Source organism: Callospermophilus lateralis (genome assembly GCF_048772815.1).
Source record: "Callospermophilus lateralis isolate mCalLat2 chromosome 11 unlocalized genomic scaffold, mCalLat2.hap1 SUPER_11_unloc_3, whole genome shotgun sequence".
In the NCBI taxonomy this organism is placed as follows: domain Eukaryota; kingdom Metazoa; phylum Chordata; class Mammalia; order Rodentia; family Sciuridae; genus Callospermophilus; species Callospermophilus lateralis.
This window is the reverse complement of record NW_027510155.1, coordinates 8,784,466-8,804,486: the sequence shown is the minus strand read 5'-3', so window position 1 is coordinate 8,804,486 and position 20,021 is coordinate 8,784,466. Positions and strand designations below refer to the sequence as shown.

At 39.0% G+C, this 20,021-nt stretch overlaps 1 pseudogene; it reads right to left on the bottom strand.

Annotated features, from left to right (window-relative positions):
- LOC143385991 (KAT8 regulatory NSL complex subunit 3-like) overlaps positions 1–19,476 on the bottom strand; it is a 31,306-nt pseudogene extending 11,830 nt beyond the window's left edge.
- Between the last annotated feature and the right edge of the window lie 545 nt (positions 19,477–20,021).

Sequence of the window (20,021 nt, the reverse complement as noted above, 5' to 3'; positions counted from 1 at the left end):
ACCACAACACAATAATTATCGGTGACTTCAACACACCTCTCTCACCATTGGACAGATCCTCCAAACAAAAGTTGAATAAAGAAACTATAGAACTCAATATCACAATCAACAACCTAGACCTAACTGACATATATAGAATATATCAACCATCATCAAGTGGATATACTTTCTTCTCAGCAGCACATGGATCCTTCCCAAAAGGAGACCATATAATATGCCATAGGAAAACCCTCAGTAAATATACAGGGGTGGAGATAATAACATGCATTTTATCTGATCATAATGGAATGAAACTGGAAATCAATGATAAAAGAAGGAAGGAAAAATCTTACATCACATTCAAAATGAAGAATATGTTACTGAATGATCAATGGGTTACAGAAGACATAAAGGAGGAAATCAAAAAATTCTTAGAGATAAATGAAAATACAGACACAACATATTGGAATCTATGGGACACAATGAAAGCAGTTTTAAGAGGGAAATTCATCGCTTGGAGGTCATTCCTCAAAAAAAGGAAAAACCAACAAATAAATGAGCTCACACTTCATCTCAAATCCCTAGAAAAGGAAGAACAAAACAACAGAAAAAGTAGCAGAAGGCAAGAAATAATTAAAATCAGAGCGGAAATCAATGAAATTGAAATAAAAGAGACTATTGAAAAAATTAACAAAACTAAAAGTTGGTTCTTTGAAAAAATAAATAAGATCGACAGACCCTTAGCCATGCTAATGAAGAGAAAAAGAGAGAGAACTCAAATTACTAACTTACGGGATGAAAAAGGCAATATCACAACAGATGCTACAGAAATACAGAAGACATTTAGAAATTATTTTGAAAACCTATATTCCAATAAAATAGAAGACAGTGAAGACATCGATAAATTTCTTAAGTCATATGATTTGCCCAGACTGAGTCAGGAGGATACTCACAACTTAAACAGACCAATATCAATAGATGAAATAGAAGAAGCAATCAAAAGACTTCCAACCAAGAAAAGCCCAGGACCGAATGGGTATACAGCGGAGTTTTACAAAACCTATAAGGAAGAATTAATACCAATACTTTTCAAGTTATTTCAGGAAATAGAAAAAGAGAGAGCTCTGCCAAATTCATTTTATGATGCCAACATCACCCTGATTCCAAAACCAGACAAAGACACCTCAAAGAAAGAAAACTACAGACCAATATCTCTGATGAACCTAGATGCAAAAATCCTCAATAAAATTCTGGCGAATTGGATACAAAGGCACATCAAAAAAATTGTGCACCATGATCAAGTAGGATTCATCCCTGGGATGCAAGGATGGTTCAATATATGGAAATCAATAAATGTTATTCACCACATCAATAGACTTAAAGATAAGAACCATATGATCATTTCAATAGACGCAGAAAAAGCATTCGACAAAGTACAGCATCCCTTTATGTTCAAAACATTAGAAAAATTAGGGATAACAGGAACTTACCTCGACATTGTAAAAGCTATCTATGCTAAGCCTCAGGCTAGCATCATTCTCAATGGAGAAAAATTGAAGGCATTCCCCCTAAAATCTGGAACAAGACAGGGATGCCCTCTATCACCACTTCTATTCAATATAGTTCTCAAAACACTGGCCAGAGCAATTAGACAGATGAAAGAAATTAAAGGCATAAAAATAGGAAAGGAAGAACTTAAATTATCACTATTTGCGGACAACATGATTCTATACCTAGAAGACCCAAAAGGGTCTCCAAAAAAACTACTAGAACTAATAAATGAATTCAGCAAAGTGGCAGGATATAAAATCAACACTCATAAATCAAAGGCATTTCTGTATATCAGCAACAAAACTTCTGAAACGGAAATGAGGAAAAACACTCCATTCACAATATCCTCAAAAAAAAAACAAAAAAAAAACTTGGGAATCAACCTAACAAAAGAGGTGAAAGATTTATACAATGAAAACTACAAAACCCTAAAGAGAAGTAGAAGAAGATCTTAGAAGATGGAAAAATATACCCTGTTCATGGATAGGCAGAACTAACATAATCAAAATGGCGATATTACCAAAAGTTCTCTATAGGTTTAATGCAATGCCAATCAAAATCCCAACGGCATTTCTTGTAGAAATAGATAAAGCAATCATGAAATTCATATGGAGAAATAAAAGACCCAGAATAGCAAAAGCAATTCTAAGCAGGAAGTGTGAATCAGGCGGTATAGCGATACCAGATTTAAAACTATATTATAGAGCAATAGTAACAAAAACAGCATGGTACTGGTACCAAATCAGGCGGGTGGACCAATGGTACAGAATAGAGGACACAGAGACTAATCCACAAAGCTACAACTACCTTATATTTGATAAAGGAGCTAAAAGCATGCAATGGAGGGAGGATAGCATCTTCAACAAATGGTGTTGGGAAAACTGGAGATCCATATGCAGCAAAATGAAACTGAATCCCCTCCTCTCACCATGCACAAAAGTTAACTCAAAGTGGCTCATGGAGCTAGATATCAAATCAGAGACTTTGCATCTGATAGAAGAAAAAGTTGGCTCCGATCTACATATTGTGGGGTCGGGCTCCAAATTCCTTAATAGGACACCCACAGCACAAAAGTTAATAACAAGAATCAACAAATGGGACTTACTTAAACTGAAAAGTTTTCTCTCAGCAAGAGAAACAATAAAAGAGGTAAATAGGGAGCCTACATCATGGGAACAAATTTTTACTTCTCACACTTCAGATAGAGCCCTAATATCCAGAGTATACAAAGAACTCAAAAAATTAAACAATAAGAAAACAAATAACCCAATCAACAAATGGGCCAAAGACCTGAACAGACACTTCTCTGAGGAAGACATACAATCAATCAACAAGTACATGAAAAAATGCTCATCATCTCTAGCAGTCAGAGAAATGCAAATCAAAACCACCCTAAGATATCATCTCACTCCAGTAAGATTGGCAGCCATTATGAAATCAAACAACAACAAGTGCTGGAGAGGATGTGGGGAAAAGGGTACTCTTTTACATTGCTGGTGGGACTGCAAACTGGTATGGCCAATCTGGAAAGCTGGATGGAGATCCCTGGGAAAGCTGGGAATGGAACCACCATTTGACCCAGCTATTGCCCTTCTCGGACTATTCCCTGAAGACCTTAAAAGAGCGTACTAAAGGGATACTGCTACATTGATGTTCATAGCAGCAGAATTCACAATTGCTAGACTGTGGAACCAACCTAGTTGCCCTTCAATAGATGAATGGATTAAAAAAAATGTGGCATTTATACACCATGGAGTATTATGCAGCACTAAAAAATGACAAAATCATAGAATTTGCAGGAAAATGGATGGCACTAGAGCAGATTATGCTTAGTGAAGCTAGCCAATCCCTAAATAACAAATACCAAATGTCTTCTTTGATATAATGAGAACAACTAAGAACAGAGCAGGGAGGAAGAGCAGGAAGAAAAGATTAACACTTAACAGATACATGAGGTGGGAGGGAAAGGGAGAAGAAAAGGAAATTGCATGGTAATGGAGGGAGACCCCCATTGTTATACAAAATTACATATAAGAGGTTGTGAGGGGAATGGGCAAATTAACAAGGAGAGAAATGAATTATAGTAAATGGGGTAGGGAGAGAAGATTGAGGGGAGGGGAGGGGGGATAGTAGAGGATAGGAAAGGTAGCAGAATACAACAATCACTAATAGGGCATTATGTAAAAATGTGGATGTGTAACCTATGTGATTCTGCAATCTATATTTGGGGTAAAATTTGGAGTTCATAACCATCTTGAATCTAATGTATGAAATATGATATGTCAAGAGCTTTATAATGTTTTGAACAACCAATAAAAAAAAAGAATTATCACACATTCAAGGCCAGTCTCAGCAGCTTAGCACAATTCTTACCAATTTAGTGAGACCTTGTTTTAAAATAAAAAACAATAAAAAGTGCTGGTGATGTATCTTTGTGGTAAAGTACACCTGGGTTCAACCTCCATTACAAAAACAAACAAACAACAACAACAAAAAAAAAAACTCATGCTATGTAAAGACAAGAGTGGTTGTAGTTTTAAATATAGTATTGCTATTTTTCTGGAATAGCTGACTATAATGGTTAATACTTACATATGTCTTGCTCATAGTTTGATGTCTATAAATCCTAAGGTATTGCCCATTTTGTCCCTCATCTATTTGCTTTTATGTGTGTTCATTTCAACATTAAATAGACTATTAAGTGATAATTTGATTTTCTATAAAAGAGGACTCTAAATATTAGATGGAATATCTTGCTTTAAAAAATTTTTAAAAATCATTTACCCTCAGATTTTTGAGAGTTTGTGCATTTTTTTCCAATTAAATTATTACTTTTTTTAAAAAAACCTAGCCTTCAAGGGACTAGGGTAAAAGAAATGGGCAGATGAAGAGGAGAACTCAAGAGCACATACATAAATTGTCTTAATTTCTGAGAAGTGTGTGCCTGACAATCACTTAAAACAATGTAGTTGATATAGCTGTCAGGATGGACTCTCTTTAAAAAAATGTTTTTATAGAATATCATTGTGACACTTTTCTTAGATGTATGTCTTTAGTAGTATTTGATTAATGTAACATAATAAAAGAGATGCACACCAAAAAAAAAAAAAAAAAGCATTTCTGCCAAAAACACATGTCTTCAATATAACCATGAAGAAAATGTCAAAAACCTAAACTGGGGGACAGTCTATAAAATAAATGGCCAGTCATTTTTGAAAGTGTCAAGATCATAGTATGGTGGTGTACACTGGTAAACCCAGCAATTCAGGAGGCTGAGGTAACAAGGTTGAGTCCAGTCTGGGTAACATAGAGAGTCCTTGTCTCAAAATTAAAAAAAAAATGTGGTGTCATGGCACCCACCTTTAATTCCATTGGCTTGGGAGGCTAAGGCAGGGGGATCTAAAATTAAATGTGAGCCTCAACAACTTAGCAAATCCCTAAGCAATTCAGTGAGACCATGTCAAAACAAATTTTTTTAAAGGGGTGGGGGGCTGCAGAAGTGGCTCAGTGATAATGTGTGCCTGGGTTAAATACCTACTACCAAAAATAAAATAAAATAAACTAAATAAAGACAAAAAAGGGCAAAGGTATAGCTCAGTGGTAGATTACCTCTTGGCTCAGTCCAAAGTTTCATGGGGTAGGGATGGGGAGACTGAGGAAAGATGGCAACCATAGTCACATGGAATCCTGGATTGAGTCCAGGGCCAGAAATGAACATTTGGGAGACAACTGATGAAATCTGAGTCTACAGATTAGCTAATGCCACCATAGTGATGTTTATTTCCTGACTTTGAGAATTATCCTCCATTTATATATTATGCCAACATTTGAAAAATCCAGGTTAGAGGTATATGGATTTTTCTTGTACCCAATTTTGTGACATTTTTATAGATATAAAATTAACTAAAAAATAACTGCTTACTATTACCTGATTAAGCAGATTAGCCTACAGTTACAGCAACACCATACAGCATTCCTCCAACACTCTGACAACCCCAGGGGGACCTTACCCATATGAGATCATCATCAGCTCCCCCAATGATCACCAAGCTGTTTTCTGCACAGATCTTCTCCCAGAAGTCCTCCATGGCCTCAGGGTGACACTTCAGGGAATTCTGATAAATAACAAAGAGGACTGGAGTCTTCATATCCAAGAGGGGATCATCCCCATTCTATAAGGGGTATAGGGTTAGATCTGGCCAGTTCACAATCATGCAGAACTGACCCAGCATGTATGAGGATGTGTTCCTGATGCCCCTGCCCCCACTGTGAATGACCTCTGCCACCAGCTTCACCTTACTCTTTCCCCCCGGGGGCCATACACAGTGAACAGAGGAAACCCAAGGCAGACAACAGCAGTGACATATTCCATGAATAACACCTTTGGACAATGGCACAGTCTGTCTGCAGGAAGATGACTTCAGTGTACCTCAGCCTACCCAGTGTCTAGGGAATTGGCAGACCCACCAGCCATTCCCTCCTCCCCTTCCTCTGTCCTAACACAAGGTGTGCTCTCCCATGAGAGCTACCATGAAGGGAAGTCAGGTCCTCAGATGGCACAGGATGGGAGGTTTCTTACTTCAACCTTGTCAACCTAGGCCGAGACATCATCACTTTTCTCCACCAAGAGTTCATAAAACGGTAAAGGCATTGCCTTTCTCCCTTAAGTAGAACAGAATCTCTCTGCTCCAGACATCCCAGATTTTGTGGAACAGCTGCTGATTTCACTTCCCTGGGAGCAGGAGTCAGGTGGATGTGGTCTTCCTCTCTGGACTCTAGGTATCTACTCCACAAGACTGGACAGCACTGGGGCTCTGGACATGTCAGAGGCACTTAAACAAACTAGTGGATATACAATGTAAGACAAAGGAAAAACTCCTCAATATCTTATAAAGGGACAGAATATGAACACAACATGAAATTCCAGAGCTATTGATTTGTGCCTATGAGATTTATTTTTTCAGTTGGGCAAATTAAATGGTACTTTCATGTGGTTTAAAAAAAGTAATTCAGAAGTTATTTTTGTTTGTTTGGTTTTTGAAATGCTGATTGATGTACATAAATTATAGAAAATATATAGGGATTTTGTTCAAATTAACCTGAGTGAGAAAGGAAGGAGGAAGGGGAAAGATGAAGCAAGCCTGCCATGAGTTGGTTATAGGTAAAGTTGAGCAAGGGGCCCTGTGGTGTACCTACTAGCTTCTCTCTACTTTAGGTCCTGCTGAAAAATTTCCATAGTAAAGTGAAAAAAAACACTAAAATTTGTTTTCTACAGTTTAAAATGCAATAATCAGGTAAGCATCTAGCACTGGGCTTGAAACACAAGTCAAGGCCTTGATGGCCATCATAAGCAAGCAGTACTGCCCTACAAGACAGCTCCAAATAAGACAGAAACCACTTAGCTGACAGGCCACCAAAGCTCCCATGTTCCAGCCAATCAAAATGATGGGTTTGTGTGGGAAATGGCGGTGAATCTTCAGAGGAAGGGAAAGAAGACAGTCAGAAGGAGGCTGCAGACAGGTATAAACACCCCAGCACACTGAGTGTACCACGGTCACTCGGGGTGTGCCAGGGTCGCCCGAGACAGGGTCATTCTCACCTCCAAAACTTTGCTTCTCACTGCCCCGATAATATGCTGAAGGCACTGCAGAAGGCCCACTCCACTGCCATTTTTTTTGGCAGATGGGTGGCGACAGGGATGACCTAAAGGAAGGAAGGGTGCTATACCAAAGTGCTAGGTTCCAATCTCTCCATTCTACTTAACCTACTCTGAATCCCTCAACCATGCAGCAAGTGGTATCTGAACACCAATTAAGAGTCACGGGATGCTCTACATTTCATGTTCATCCATTTTTACACCCTCCTGTGTTTCTTCTCTTCCATCCTCCTAGATCTTATTCCCATGTGGAGACATCCTCTTGCCCCCAACAAACCTTGCCTAAACAGCACAGCTGAGATTTCCAGAAGCGGTGGCAGTGTGAGGTGGGGAATGCAGAGTTAGAGGGGCCTGATGAGGTGATAAAAATCAGGAAAGCCAGGGAGTTTCCTCTGCAAAGAGAAAATCCCACCTGGTGAGTGAGAGTCTCACCCACAACCATCAAGAGTGGCTTTTATGGCTGCTCACCCAACCCATGACCCATTGCTTTCAGAACTATGTTAGGCACAAATAAACAACTGGTTAATGGAAAAGGTTACAACTTCCTCCAGCCAGGGCTACAGGCTACGAGTCAGAACATCTCACTGCCACACTTAAGCCTGAGCCCCTCAACTCACTGGCTTGTCATGAGGAAGCACCCCTGCAGCAGGGTCCCAGGGCCTTTTCAGCAGCAGTGACAAGACCTCAGTTCCTTTGGCCCCAGTCTTTGTGTTGAGTGACACAAGCATGCGGTCAATCAAGGTTGGGATCTAGAAAGACAAAGTTTGAGATGGTTCAGTGTGTAACAAAGGTACAAATAAGTGGCTGCATGAAAAGTAAACCCCCAGCATGCAAGAAGAGTGTGTATGCTCCTTTTTAAATCAATCTGGTAAAATGCATCTGGATCCTAAGTTTATCCCCATCACTGTACGAAATGATTTCACTAGAGAACCTTCTAAAAGGAATTATATCAATCCAGGTATAGTGGAACACACCTGTATTCCCAGCACCTTGAGAGGTAGAGGCAGGAGGATTGCGAGTTCAAACCAGCCTCAGCAAATGAGTGAGGCCCTAAGCAACTGAGCAAGGAGAACCTGTCTCAAAAATTTAAAAAGGCCTGATGTGGCTCAGTTGTTAAGTGTGCCTTGGTTCAATTCCTGGTTCCAAAACAAGAAATTAGATCAAAAATAATCTATACCCAGTGACATATTATCTGTTAATAATAATCAAAATACATAAATAATCTAAAGGTATATGTTAGGGAGCAGTTAAATAATTTATCCACCTGATTGAATATCTAGGATTATTTTCTAGTTTTTGGTACCATTGATAGAACTCAGGGATACATAAAGACAGAAACACATCACCAATTTTTATTTTTTATTTTTATATTGTCTTACTGAAGTTACTTGAAGCCTCAATAGTTGCTTGAGGCTGGCTTTGAACTAACAATCCTCCTGTTTCAGCCTCCCAAGCTGCTGGGATTACATGTGTGTACCACCATGCCCACCATGGGTTAATTTCAAATACATACTAGACAATATACAACCCACAGAAATAATTAGCACTAGGCATGGTGGCCATGCTGCAATCACAGTGATATGAAGGATGATAAGTTTGAGGCCAGCCAGAGTTGTGAGACTCTGTCTCAAAATGTAAATAAATAAAATGCAGGTCAGTGATACAGCATCCTTTGGTTCAATCCCTAGTACTGAGAGACAGAGAGAGACAGAAAGAGACAGAGAAAGCAAGGAACAAAAGAATTTTGCTAAAATTCTACATGTAAAACAAAATATATACAGCACTATACAAAAGGCTGTATGATGATATGAACATTCCAAATGTTCATAGAATTCCTGTGGAACTACGCATGACTTTTTGCATATGTATTTCTGCATTTTCTAAAATTTCTAGTGACTATTTGCTGAAAAAAAAAATATATATATATATACATAAATTTTTTTAAAAATTGCTTTTTCTGGACTAGTATTTTGGCTCAGTGGAATAGCACTTGCCTTGCACATATAAGGCCCTGGGTTCAATCCTGAGGACTCCATAAAAACAAATAAAGAAATTGTATCCTTATATAAATAAGAAAATTTAAATAAACCCTGAATTTTCTTCTAAAGTACAGCTTTCAAGTGTGGCTTGTTAATGAAGCCTATTATTATGTTCTAAAAACATATCCAACAATAGTGTATATATCTTTAATTATACCATATCCTGTTCTTTTACTGTCCACCAAAGATGTGACCTTGCATATGTATAAATATGAGTTTCTAATACACTGATGCTTACACTCCAAAGGAGTATCTGTGTATTCCACACTGCCCACAGAGGTCAAAGTGATCTTAGGGAAAGGAAAAGGTTTTTAGATGTTAGAGATCCTTTTCAGAAAGAAAGAAAAAAGGTTTTTAAAGATTGGAGAATGAAAACTATCAAGGTCTGATGGAGGTTGTTAGACTTCAGAGGGAGCAGGAAAATAAAATCCAGTAATGACATAAGCCAGAGGCTGTCAGGCCATGAGTCCTCTGGATTTCAGGCCCTGCACCTCATTATGGAGATGGCACAAAGACATTACACCAGATCAAATGTAAAAACAAGACCTTGTCTCCTATTTTTATTAGCATACCTGCTAGCCATGCCCTCCAAACTGACCACGTAAAGACTTTACCCAACCCCATGTCTGAATGCATCACAGGGACTGGTGGCCCCCAGCACAGGGCAGACACCAACCATAGCCTTACCTTCCCTTTCAGTGTCTGCAAAGCATCCATGTAGGCAGCCAGCATGGGCAGACTCAAGGTCTCCATCAGGGTCGTGTGCAGCCACTGGATCATCTTGGTGTCCCAACTCTCACTGGCCAGGGCCTGCCGCACCCGCCTTGCACACTTGTCCACAGCTACATGATGCAGCACTGGCTCATTACAAGCCTGAAAAATACAAGAAGAAGGAACAAGAGTTCCACATAGTTAGCAAATAGGAGGTAGGTAGAAATCAGTCAGTCATAGAGGCCTGAACTAGGAAGAGCCCACATTGGCAGATTTCTGATTTCTTACCCCTTCGTTGGCCAAGCGGGCAAGTTGGTCAGACTGCAGGGCTTTGAGGATCTTGTTGAATAGTGTGTTCTTGGCCACTGTCCAGTCAGTCCTAAAGGGAATATCTGAGAAATTAAGGACATACCCTAGGGACACTCCTCATGTATGCACAACATTTAAGGAAAACTCTGTAATCTTTTTTGATCCTCTTCTGAAAGAGTATAACTTGACACAAAATTCTGTTCCCAATCCTGGTGATGAATCATCTCAGCACACATTTGTATATTCTCACCTACAAGTCAATACCAGTCAAAGATGAATTCTTTTAGTGCTACCAAAGGTACTTATATATCTAATAGCTAAAATACACTAGCAAATGAAGATAGGGTACCAGCGTATAGAGAAATTTGAATTGCATAGGTTGTACATTTCACAAAACCTGAAACATCAAAGCATTTCAGTATACCAAAACCTTAGACTATGGTAAGAATTCTACTTAAACTAGTTTTTAAAAAAATATGACAGATATGTTACTATTCTCCTGGTCTCAATTCTACCCTACAGTAATTTCTCTCCCTTTTCCATGCTTCTTAATTTTTTCTCTATGTTACAAAATTAGTAAACTTATGTCCTATGTAAGTTAACATTTTGTTATCCCAGTATATGACACCACCATACAGATGACCAGCTGTTTACTGACAACTTTTTCTGTCCTCCAAATCAGCAGTAAACTGCAATCAGGAATCTACCCTACAGTTCTTAACCCCACATCAATGAACCCAGACAGAACTGTGGATCCTGTTAACCTGCCCATCAACCCACTCCTGGCAATCTGAATTAGGTACTCTAATTCAGACTCGGAAGCCTCCTAAAGATATGAAAACAAAGGCAATAGAAGAAAACCATTCAGAGCCAGGTACAGTGGTGCACACCTCTTATCCCAGGAGCTCGGGAAGCTGAGATAGGAGGATTGTGAGTTCAAAGCCAGACTCAGCAACAGTGAGGCACTAAACAACTTTTGACACCATATTTCTAAATAAAAAAATAATAATAGGTCTGGAGATGTGGCTTAGTGGACAAATTCAATTCCCAGGACCAAAACAAAACAAAAACACCCACAAAAATAGCAACTCAGTAATATTTGTTTACTGACTCTCCCTGTCATTAGGAAAAAACTACTCAATATTTTTTTAAATATAAGTGATTGCTAGGCCCAAACAAGATTTATATCAAGATAGTGTTTCTTATCAGTAAAAATAAAGTCAAAAAATAGGGCTGAGATATCCACTAGCAAGGTAGAAAATAGTAATCAATCTACCTAGCCATATACCTATTTCAGATTCAAGTCTTTCTAAGAATGAAATAAGAAAACATCTAAAAAACCTAGAAGACCAACAAAGGAAGATAAATGTAGCTATATGAAAATTTCAAACCTCTGTAAAAGGGAATAAGAATTATAAAGTTAAAACATAGTGGGAAAATGCAACTGCATTGAAATAAGAAAGATACTCCAGAACTGGGTGTCGTGGCACCACACCTGTAATCCCAGCAGCTTGAGAGGCTGAGGCAGGAGGATCATGAGTTCAAAGCTAGCCACAGCAATGGTGATGTGATGAGCATCTCCCTAAATAAAATACAAAATAGAGCTGGGGATATGACTCAGTGCTTTACTGCCCCTGAGTTCAATCCCTAGTACCAAAAAAGTAAGAAACAAAGATACCCCACAGGCCAATGTGGTGACACCTGTACTCCCAGCATTAGGGAGGCTGAGTGAGTCAGAAGGATCTAAAGATCAAAGTCAGCCTTAGCAACATAAGAAGACCTGTCGCAAATAAAAAACAATGGCCCTGCTTAGGGGGGTTAAAACTCCAGAACAAAAAAGGCTCCAGAAAATTAATACAATAAGAAGTAAAAGCATTCGGGCTGGGGCCATAGCTCAGTGACAGAGCACTTGCCTAGCATGTGTGAGGCACCAGGTTTTTCCTTAGCACAACATAACAAAAAACAAATAAAAATAAAGCCATGCTGTCTATCTACAATGACAAAAATTCTTTTAAAAAAGAGTAAAGTATTAAGCTTGGTGTGGTGGTTTATGCCTGTAATCCCAGTAGCTTGGGAGGCTGAGGCAGGAGGATCGTGAGTTCAAAGCCAGTTTCATCAAAAGCGAAGTGCTAAGCAGCCACTTTGTCAAAAACTCTGGCAGTTTCTCAGAAGTTAAGTACAGAGTTCATATACTTATGATCCAGCAATTCCATTCCTAGGTACTTTACACATACATTCACACAAAAACTTGTACACAGGGCCTGCTGAGGTAGCTCAGTAAAGTGCTTGGCTAGCATGCACAAGGTCCTGGTTTCAATCCCGGGCAAAACACACACACACACACACACACACACACACACACACACACACACACAATTGTACACAACTTTTCACAGCATCATTTTCATAACAGCCAAAGCAGAAACAACCTAAATGCTCATCAGTGATCATTGGACAAATAAAATATGGATTATCTAATCAATGGAATGTCAGTCAACAGAAAGGAGTAATGTAACATGGCCTAATAAGCATGACCCTTGGAAACATTCCACCAAGCACAAGCCAAAGCCACCCACCATGGAGAACATACAGTTTACAATCCCATACACTCAAGTCTGGAAGAGGCAAATCTAAGTCAAAGAGTGCACCGGTGGCTCCCAGGGACCAGTGAAGTCAGGAGGAATGGTGATTGACTGATAATAGGAATAGAGTTTCTTATTGAGGTGATAAAATAGTTCATCAAACTCACTAGGGTGTTGGGGTCATAACTCTGAATTTACACTAAAAAGCACTGGCAGTACACATAAACTGGTGAATTACAGGGTGTGTAAATAAACCTCAATAAAGTTGTTATATAAAGGGGAAATTTTGGGGCTGGGGATTTGGCTAAGGCGGTAGCGCGCTCGCCTGGCATGCGTGCGGCCCGGGTTCGATCCTCAGGAGCACATAAAAAAAAATGTTGTGTCCACCAATAACTAAAAAATAAATATTAAAATATTCTCTCTCTCTCTCTCTCTCTCTCTCTCTCTCTCTCTCTCTCTCTCTCTTTAAAAAAAATAAAGGGAAATGTTTGCTAAACAAACAGAAAAATGGAGGAATGCTGATTCTGTTGGAGACAGGGGCAGGAAAACAAAACTAGCCAGCAAATCCAGGAAAATAAATGCAAGTATCCCTCAAAACCAGAGATTGTAAATCTTTGTTGGTATATTTGTTTGAGAATAGTGGGGATTATACCTGAGAGCTCATGCATGCTGGGACATACTCTGGTACTGAGTTGTACTCTCAACACTTTATTTTAAAATTTAGGACAGAGTCTAATTAGCATGATGCTGACCTCAAACATGTAGACCTCCTGTCTCAACCTCCCTAGTAGCTCATATTACATACATGCCACCACACCCAGTTTTAAATCTATTTTTAAACCCACTCAAAATATCTCTTGGATTTTCATGATTCTAAAACATTTGCACTCTACTAGCTATAGACCACAAAAATGTAAAATCATACAAATGTACATTTAATTTTTGGTAGTCTGGGTGAGCCCTATATTGTAATGCAAGCTACAGAACTAGCCACACCAATCAAATTAAATTATTTTTTTTTCATTTCACAAACTTTTTTAAAGAGAGTATTCTTAGCTAGGCACAGTAGTGCACACCTGTAATCTCAGCAATTCAGGATGATCACAAATTTGAGACAAGTTTCAGCAACATGAACCATGTTGCCAAGGTTAGAGTCAAACTCCTGGGCTCAAGCAATCCTCCAGGGATTATGCTGAGCTCTGAATATAATGCCTACTCTATGCCAGGCAATGCCATATGGAGGCTGAGATGGCAGAGATGTAGGCCCTACTCTCAATGAGCTCACAGCACAGCAAGCTGACAGTCATGAGACAGAGTTAGGAGAAAATTCCCATTTATGTAGCTACAATAAATGTCTCCTTAAAGAGGATGATACAAAATAATTATAGGATGGTGACATTAACCCATCCCTCTGAGGAGTGTCCTACTATTGACATGCTCCTCCCAGTGCTCTGGTGGAGGAGGGGCATTTGCATCAGGCCTGGCAAAGATGACGGGTCGTTCACACTCATTCATCATGCAGCACACCTTCTGGTTGTTATAGAGTTGCATGGGAGACGATGTGACCATCTTCACATCTATTGGGATATCTGATTCTATGTAAACAGGTGAGGAAATGAGACAAGCCAACAAATACTGCAAACAACACCATGGTTAACAATCACCTGGTTACCAAAAAAATGTCTCTTTAACATAGTCTGATTTATATTGCATAAGCACATTATAGCCACAAAAATTTTTGATCCTAAGTCATCTTTCTCACATTTTTCTAGATCTCTTCTCTCTCTGTGGTATGTGCTGAAGGAATATAAATCCAGCTAAAAGTTTAAAAAGTGACCAATAGCTTTTATAAAGAAAGATATATTCCTTAAGCAAATAATAAATTACATAAAGGTAATCATTTTTACAAATACAGAAGCTATAAGCCACATGCGATTACCTAAAGAAATTGAAATTAAATAGTGTCAATAAATTTGAAATCCAGTTCCTAATCACACGAGAACCATTTCTAATGCTCAGCAGACTGGCCACAAGATCAGACCACACAGGATTACAGCATTTCTATAACTGCAGAGTTCTGTTGAATAGCACTGGTCTAGAGTTTTAAATCATTCATTAGTAAATCAACTTGTACTTAACTATATGATTGTAAAAGTCTGTGATTATCTAGGATCACCTGTTATGCAGACAGCTTCTATCTAACTCATTTTGTGCAGTGCCTACAACTAAAATGAATATAAATGGATCATTGAAGGATATTTCACATTTTAAAATGATGCTAATAGAATTTTAGTACCATGGGGATCCTTCCCCAACATCTTAGGTACACTGTACAATCTTTGTTTCCTGAAATACCATGCAAATCAATTGGGTCTACTAGCTATCTCCTCAACACCATATTAAATTTTTGACCTCAATGATCTCACTGCACCCATTCCCAATGATTGGAATAATCACATCATTGTTAAATAAAGTGAATAACTGTGCAGTATATTTGGTAGTGGGAATAAAAGCTGATTATCTTCTCAGATCAGAAACTGAGTGAACACTTGTGGACATGTGTGCCTACAAGACTACTCTTGATTTTGGCATCTCAAACCTATACTCCCTAGGTCTCCCCAATTCATGGTACCATCCAGCTACTCAAGCCAAAGTTCTAAGAGGGATCCTATTTGAACCTTTTCCTTTATACTATTCCCATCCCTTTCCAGACTATCAGTAGCTCATCTCAAGCTACTGCAGAGGCCTCACTGCTGGTATTCTTAACCCCGCTCTTATACTATAATTTACTTTTTAAAAATCCAAAGTGATCCTCTAAAAATACAAATTGGATCCCTAGCTTAAAATTCTCCAATGACTTCATACCACTCATAATGAACTGAGATTTCTTCTGCCAACCTCTCTCTACCTCCTACTTACAACCCACCTTCCACCATATTCCAGCCACAATAGACTAAAATTATTTCCTGCAATATGACAAATTCCAAATTTCAGGGTCTATATATGGCAACAGGGTTTATATGAGGAAATAATTTTCTAACTACCAAAAAAATGAACTCTACAGGACCTCACTTTAAGAAAAAACTGTCACAAAGTCAGATGTGGTGGCACACACCTGTAATTCCAATTGCTGAGGCAGGAGGATTAAAATTTCAAGCCAAATTATAGCAACTCAGGAAGACCCTGTCACAAAATTTTCAAAAAGTGTGGGACATGTACCTCAGTGCTTGTCTAGCATGCACATGGCTCTGGGTTCAATCCTCAGAACCTCAAAAATAAAGTAATATAACGAAGCTGGGGCTGAAGGTCAGCAGTAGCAACCTTGCCTGGCATATGTGAGGCACTAGGTTTGGTTCTCAGCACTGTATATAAATAAATAAAATAAAGGTCTATCAACAACTAAAAAAAGAAAAGAAAAGAATTAAAAAAATAATATAATGGGGTATGAATCCAGGGGTTTCAATGTCAGCAAGAAGCTTTACATAACAAAAAGGAAAAGATTTCAAATACTTTTTACAGGAGTTTTCAGTTATGCCTAAGGAGACAGGCATCAAGCTTACACTTTTAGCACAGTGGTCCATGTCTATAGACAGCCCCAGGAGGGTCACTGGGGTGCAGGATTTGGAGAGTAACCTGGGCAACATATAAGTACTCCCCTTTCATTGAAACAAAAACAAAAACAAACCAAAAATAACAAAAGACAACCTGAATTAAATGTTAAGGAGGCCAGGAACTGTGGTGCATGCATATAATCTTTGGAGCTCCTGTGGTTGCCACAGAAGGATAACAACCTCAAATCTAGCCTCAGCAAATTACCAAGGCCCTACACAACTTAGAAAGACCTGTCTCTAAACAAAATTTTTAAAAAATGGGCTGAGGATATGGTTCAGTGGTGGAGGGCCCCTGGTTCAATACCCAGTACGAAAAACAACAACAACAACAACAACAACAAAGATTATGCTAGATATTCCCTAAGTCACAGGTCCTATGTCTTATACAACAAAAATTTTTAACATCATTGGGAAATGAATCACAAACCACAATTCTATGTGTATTTAAAACATATCATGAGTTGCTATGTTTAGAGCCTGAGTTCAGTCCCCAACACTGCAAAATAAAAGAAAAAAAAACACATCATGGTCTCTCTAATTCTTTAAGAATCAAAGGTGGGGTGAAGTAGAATTTAAAGGTCAAAATACAAGGCAAAATAAAAGATTTCTATCTCCAAACAAACTAAAGCCTCTACTTAAGGAAAGATTGAAAATAGGTAAAATTATAACCAGTGTCCAAGAGATTAGGATGTCTGCTTTTCTTACTTTTCTCAGGAAAATTATTCAGTGCAAATGTGGACACCGAGGTCTGATATTTGTATATGCTCAACAGAAATGCACAAATTAATCATCCAACCTTCCCATATAAGTACCCACCAATCATCCCTCAAAAAATCCACTCTAATCCCTACCTGCTCAGTTCTGGCAATAGTAGCCTTTAGGAAAGAATCCCAAATTCACATGGTATTCTGATGCTGCCTCAGGGGAGTGACAAAGAGCATGCAGGTGGGGTGGACATGACTGGCATTTGGGTGAGCACTCCATGGCTTCGCATAGCTATGGTCCAGAAAAAAACAGGTCCTGTGGAGGAGGAAGGGCATCTGCCTGAAGCCTGGCAAAGATGACATGCCATTTGTACTCATTCATAACACTGTACACCTTGTTGTCATAGAGTGGCATGAGAGTCAACGTGGCCATCTCCACATCTATTGGGACATTTCATTCACTGTAAACAGGTGAGGAAATGGGACAAGCCCCACACATACTGAATACAACACAATGGTTAATATTCATCTAGTTACCAAAAAATGTCTTTGCATAAGTACCTTATCACCACAAAAAATTATCCTAATTCATCATTCTCTTCTTTCTCTCTAGATCTCTGCCCTTTCTGTGGTACATGCTGAAGGAAATAAAATCATTTAAAATGATATTAAAAAGTGACCAACATCTTTGTTAAGAAAGAAATAATACTGGTCAAAGTGGCCCATGCCTGTAATCCCAGTGGCTCGGGAGGCTAAGGCAGGATAATCACAATTTCATAGCCAACCTCAGCAAAAGTGAGAAACTAAGCAACTCAGTGAGACCGTGTCTCTAAATAAAATACAAAATGAAGCTAGGGATGTGGCTCAGTAATTGCATGCTCCTGAATTCAATCCCTGGTTACCAAAAAAGAAACAAAAGGACTCAATAGTGGATATGAAGTGGAATCTAAAGAGAAAAAACACAAGATTTCTAGCTCCCAAAAAAACTAAAGCTTGTGCTTAAGGAAAGATTAAAATAAGATAAAATAAAAAACAGCCTCCAAAATACTATAATTAAGGGCATCATTTGATTATCAGAGTAGTACATATCAACAAATCTCAAAATGTAAGAAATAAGACTGCCTTAAAGTTCAAAACAATTGCCAACAGGTTTATTTAAGCCAATGTAATTGTATCTCCTATCAAATAATAATATCATGAAAGCTGCTTGCCCTATATTACAGATTGGCTGAAAATATTAGACTAAGAAGGTTTTAGATTAACCTATGGGTGGAAGTTCTGTCACATTGAGAAAGCAATGTCTTGGGAATTTGCTCCTAAGATTTATGTGTGAGCTTAGCAAATGCAAAATGACTGTTGTTGTCACTGTCAAGCAAACCACAGCACTACACCAAAGTGACACAGGTCTAACTGTGTATGGCAATTATTTATTAATATATATATTTATTTATATATAGTACTGGGGATTCAACCCAGGGACCATTACCATTGAGCTACAATCCAGCACTTTTTATGTTGAGACAGGTTGTCCCTAAATTGTGGAGGTTGGTCTTGGAATTGCTACCTCCCAAATTTCTGGGATTACAGGCATGTGAAATCATACATGGCCTGTGTGGCAATCTTTTTTTTTTTTCTGTTACCAGGCATTGAACCCATTAGGTACTTAACCACTGAGCAATATCTTCAGTCCATTTTTATGCTTTCTTTAGGGTCTTGCTATGTTGTTGAGGCTGGCTTTAGACTCACAATCCTCCTTCCTCATCATCAAGAGCCACTGGGATTACAGGCACATGCCAACTTGTCCTGCTATATGTGGCAATCTTTTAAAATCAAGATCTCAGCATTTATTTTCATCAATTTAATCCTTTTCAATTTCTTTTTCCCTATATAAGGCTTATCTAAGTGGACACCCTTATCTAGTTTCCTTTACATGTCTTGCTTTTCTAACTTTTCTTAGGACAAGTCTTCAACACAAATGTCCACATTTAGGCCTGATATTTGTATGTGCTCATCACAGATGCCCAAATTAACATCCAAGCTTCCCACACAGCACCCTCCCAGTCATCTCCATGAAAGTTCTTACTTCCCAGTTCTAGCAGTAGTAGCCTTTAGGAAAGAAACCCAAACTCACATGGTATCCTGGTGCTGCTTCAGGGGAGTAACAAAGGTCATGAAGGTGGGGTGGGCACTACTGGCATCTGGTTTGGCATTCCATGGCTTGGCATAGCTGTGGTCCAGAAAAACTGGGTCCCACTGTCTTTCATGCACTGAAAGCTGGAAGAACAGTGAGGTGCCCATTGGACAAGCTGAATTCTAAAAGCTCCTCTACCCACCCCTGTGGGTCCTCTCAGTAAAGCAGCAGCAACTCAAGGCATGGATATCTGCATCCAAGTCACCTGCAACAAAAAGTGTCCATTTAAGTCAATTGGAATATTCTAAATTTCTCCAAACATAGACTATCAAATGGGAGTCAACATGACGTGCTACAGATCCTACTGCCCATATATTGTACAGAACATCTTTGCCCATGCAGGGAGGGCTCCTGACATCCCAGAACCACCAGCAAAAGAGTGATGGTGCCAGGACATCCTCCATACTCCATCTCCACAGAAAACTGGAGAATTGACTGCCTCCATGGTTCACGAAGACTTGCCCTGGACTGACACTGAACTTACTGGGCCAGCACCACACTTTCTATGTGGGCAGGAAGGAGTCTGGCCATCAACAGGTATCACAAACATGAGTTCCACAGAAGCCAATGGTCTCTTGTTTCCATTCTGTAAAGCAAACACGGACAACCCTATAGCAAAATGGCCACGTGGGCCACCACCAGGAAGTTAACCACAGCCTGGGTTCCCTTTTCTCCTCCTGACCCTGGT